Source organism: Gossypium arboreum, chromosome 11 (genome assembly GCF_025698485.1).
Source record: "Gossypium arboreum isolate Shixiya-1 chromosome 11, ASM2569848v2, whole genome shotgun sequence".
Classification (NCBI taxonomy): Eukaryota; Viridiplantae; Streptophyta; class Magnoliopsida; order Malvales; family Malvaceae; genus Gossypium; species Gossypium arboreum.
This window is the reverse complement of record NC_069080.1, coordinates 18,452,571-18,457,176: the sequence shown is the minus strand read 5'-3', so window position 1 is coordinate 18,457,176 and position 4,606 is coordinate 18,452,571. Positions and strand designations below refer to the sequence as shown.

General features: G+C 32.7%; 1 long non-coding RNA gene across 1 annotated transcript; it reads left to right on the top strand.

The window, feature by feature from the left end:
* The first annotated feature begins 3,613 nt into the window (after window positions 1-3,613).
* LOC128284141 (uncharacterized) lies at window positions 3,614-4,352 on the top strand. Its single transcript, XR_008274469.1, has 3 exons — window positions 3,614-3,688; window positions 3,777-3,827; window positions 4,339-4,352. It is a non-coding gene; the product is annotated as an uncharacterized LOC128284141 (long non-coding RNA).
* The last annotated feature ends 254 nt before the right edge of the window (window positions 4,353-4,606 follow it).

The window sequence follows — 4,606 nt, the reverse complement described above, 5'->3', positions numbered from 1 at the left end:
CGTTTTTGTAAAAAACGTCGCAAAAAAATTTCAAATCAGGCAAAACGAAGTCGTTTTATGATTTGTGTGCAGAGGCATTAGCGGCGTTTTTACAAAAATGCCACTAAAAAATATAGAATTAGTGGCGCTTATTGAAAAACGCCGCAAAAGAGCATCATCGACGCCGTTTTGTAGGATTTATTAGTGGCGTTTTTTGTGAAGCGCCGCAATAGGTTTGGATTTAGCGGCGCTAGTGTATAAACGCCACTAATATTATTTTGTTCAGATCAAAGTGTCGTCGTTTTGTTAGTTTATTAGTGGCGTTTATTTGAAACGCCGCAATAGCTTACCCTTTTAGCGGCGCTATTGCAAAAACGCCGCAAATGTTAAATTAAGTTTGTCAAAACATCGTCGTTTTTGTTGTCTTCATTTTTACAGACGATAACACTTAGAAATTTTGTCTAAGTCTCCCCAGTTCATTTCCCCTCCCCTCTCTGCCTTACTCCCAAATCCCTAAAGAATCATCACATTTTTTCCCCAATTCGACATCCGAAAATAGCCCATTCTTCCCCAGTTTGAAATCCCTAAAATCCACCCTTCCCACTGGCCATTGATTTTCCATCTATAGAAAATTGGATTAAGAAAGGAAAGGTTTCAGAAGTTTGCTTCGGGGTTGAAGAAAACAGTTCAAGGTAAGAAAATAGTTCAACGATTAATGATTTGAGCCATTTCAAGGTTTGAAATGTTTTATGAAGTACATGCATCCGTCTGTTTTATGAATTGTTTCTTGCGTTAATATTTTTCAAGCTTATCACACTACAACTTCAAACTGTGTCCAAGTCTTTATTATTTCTTGTATATCCTAAAACATCAGTTGGATTGTATCAAGGTAAAGAGTTGCATGCAATCAACAATTCTCAAGCTTCCCAAAGTTTAAGATGACTTTTTTTTTTTTTACATTTGTGATTACCTGCAAATAAAGATAAGAGTTACTATGCATGTGTTATTTGAATGGTTTAATGATAAGTAATTGGGCGTATCAATGTTTTATTGTATGCACCTAAACCGATCTTGATAATGTCAAAGCTGGAGGATAAATGCTCTACAAATATGTGATATTGAAGGCTTTTTAATTACATACTGTTTATCTTGCAAAGGCATGTATTGAATCGAAGAAAGGAAAATGTTTTGGTCCATGTATAGTGTCATCTAGGCATCTACTGTTGTTTAACTTAATCATGCAAGCAAAACGAGACTAGTCTTTAATAAGAAATTTTGAAAAGAAAAATTAAATAAATAAAAGAGCAAAGAGTAAAAGATTGAATTAAACGGATTGCGTTAGGTTCGCTTACTTGATTCTTGAACCAATTTAACAATATGTTATTCCTTTCAATAGGTTTATTTTCCATTGGCAAAGCCTTGCTCCATGTAATTTGCCTCCTTTAGCTTATTGTCTTTGCTTTGTCCCTTTCTTTTTATATCTATTCACTAGTAAATTATGAAGTAATTTAATCTTCCATACATTCAAGCTCTTGTGATTGATAGAAAACGGAAGCCTTAAATCATTTCCCAGCTATATATGTCTGCATTACTAAGTACCCAGTGGTTAAAAGTTTTTTTTATCTTATTTCGATTTACTTAATTGATTTTGCTGAAACCTTCAATTAATATGCCGTGCAATGTTCTTCTCAGCGGACGACTGTGAATGGATGGGGTTCTCTCATTTGGTTTTATGGGGATATCACTATCATACACCAAACACTGAAATGCTCAAATCTGATTTCAAGGTTTCTAACTATCCCTTTTGCCATTTTCGTTTACACCTGTAAGTTCTTCTCTGCTCATCTCATCGATAATTTTTGGGTTCAACGGAAAAGCATATTTCTTTTCTGCTTCAGATTTCAATTTGACTGGTTATTTTCGTTATTTGCTATGTTATAATCTAAGTTCATTCAAGTTTATTTTCTTTTAATAGCTCCTGCTGGAAAACTGGAATTTGGAAATTTGAATCTTGTTCTTGGAAAGCTTAATAGGAGTTATATATATATATATTTATCCGTGTGTGTGTTCTATAACTTAGTCAGGTTTAGATGTCGTCTTCGTGATTGAACTTATATGAATTTTTGTGTGTTTATATAAATACATAATTCTAAATACATAAATTTCAAGTTTGTGAATTTTATGAATTATTTGTTTTACCCAAAATTTTATACTAATAAACTAATATAGTAGGAACATTAGTTTTACTTGAATTGAGTTCTTGTTTTATGATGATAGAAAATATAACTCAGCCCAAAACAAAAATAATTACAATTCATCTTGCAAAAGAGGTCTAATATATTCAGATTCTCAAATTGCATCGCATGCCCGGAAAGTCAACATGTAAAACTAAGCTAGCCCTCTAAAAGTCACGATATTTCAAAAATTCGACAAAATCGATTTCACTTACCTTACATTACAAATGCCTCTATTTGTAGCGAAAATTACTATTGGAGATAGTGAGCTCTCTAAAGCACGATTCAAGTATGAAAAGCACTCCATGTCCAAAGATATGCACTGCTAACCATGATTTAGAGAACATAAACATGCATGATGTGTAAAATGCTTTGAGCATGTGCATGTGTCAAGACCTAAGAAGTATCTTAGATATACATTTGTTTGCATGCTTATTCGCATAGAAACATACATTGCATCCATGCATCTAAAGGACATATATCGTATGCTAAAACAAATCAACTAAAGAAAAGAACAAGACCTCATCAATGAATAGAACTCCGGTACAAGCTATGCAACACCTTCATCAATATACCGGTTAACTACCTGTCACAAACAACATTATTTCAATTAAAAGGCATGCCATCTTTCTAAGAAACAATTGAGCATAGCAGTTGAAGTCAATCCCACATCATAAGCTGTTTCCAAATTGGACAGAAGTCCATCGACTCTAAAAGTTTAACCGTGTACTATATTGGTAGCTTCTAGGAGCTGATCATAACATGATTCATAGTAATAGTAGGATTAAACCGAGATTAGCTGATAAGACTTCGGCTCTTAAACTGAAGATTCCAAGTAATACTATTAATGTATTGGTGAGAGAAATCACAGCAATGGTAAAATAATACTGCCTATTGTCCATAAAAATCGTCATAAAATGGACCTCAAATAAACTAATATAGTATGCATATGATAGTTACACTTGAGTCTAAATAGCATAGCTTCTTAATTGTCTATTCAGCATTGCTGTGTGCTTTTCTACATTTATATTACTAGAAAGTTTGAACCGTTTGTTAGCATTTATATGCAGGTATGTTGTTTCTGTTCTTGGTTATTATGCCATCCTTACTATTTATGCTCGTTTCTAGTCATCATTGCACTTTGTGGTTTTACTACTTCAAAACACAAGATCTTCTAGAAATCTTCTTAAAAAATCAATAAGCTAATGATACTCCAAGTGGGCATCAATAAGTTTAGGAACTCACCATATGCTTCATCTTTCATCATCATTCAGGTTGTCCGGTACATGATGTTTAGCTATATTATTGTGAATCTATGGATTCTTTTTGAGCCTTTAATTCTTAGAACTTATGAAAATATCCGAATACATAAAGCAATTTTTGTTTTTTTCTTACATCTGTTCTAGGTACTGTCCAGCACCTAAATTAATAGTTGTTGCAAATAAATACACCACAGCCATTGACATCTGTTCTAGGTACTTGTTTCGTTGCTTAATTACTTAACTTATTTCTATGCATTTTTCCTTTAAATTACTTAACAAATACTATTTTTTCTGACTCCAGCCTCTGTTTCCTGGTGAGAGTGAAGTAGACCAGCTTGTTGAAATTATTAAGGTACGTTTTAGTTCAAAATTCGCATAAAGAATAGTTTCATCATGATGATTTTGAAAAAAATCATTTTACTTAGATATATGATTTGGTATGAAGTAATGATAAGTATGGTTTATAATTAGCTCATCTTGGTAAGATTGTTAATTGGTATGATATGCATTTGTGGTTGTTATTTTTCTGTCTCAAGTGAATTAAGTATGGTTGTTGGATGTGTTTTGGGTATGGTTTATTATTGAATTACATTTTGACTGTAATTTGTTTATTCATTAGTTTCGGAAATGGCAGTGATGAGATGTTATATTTGGTTGATGATAGATAAATAAATACATAAAGTTTATGAGTTTTGTGGAGTATGATTCTGCACATGCAAAGTTGGTTTGTTTAAAGTTGTGCATTTTCATGTTTACATACTAATGGTGATTCCATTTTTGTTTATTAGATGTTCTTTTGGTCTGTTTTCATGTTTCTATCCAACTTCTGTGTTTACTGTGCAGTTTTGCCATATTTTGCTAAGGTGTATAGCTTCATTGGCAGTGTCTTTGATCCTAGTACAAGTGGGCACTTGCAAAACTGATATAGGTAAAGTTTCTATATTTGCTTAAACTGAAATATATTTGGTGCTACTCTTATAATCTTACATCTGTTCTAGGTACTTATCTTTTATTTGCAAGAAATGATTTAGGTAATGGAAGATGTATGCCTGTGTGTTTGTGTCTCTATATATGTATGTATTTGGTACTAGATGAAAGATTTACTCCAGCTTTTGAAATATAGACCGTGTT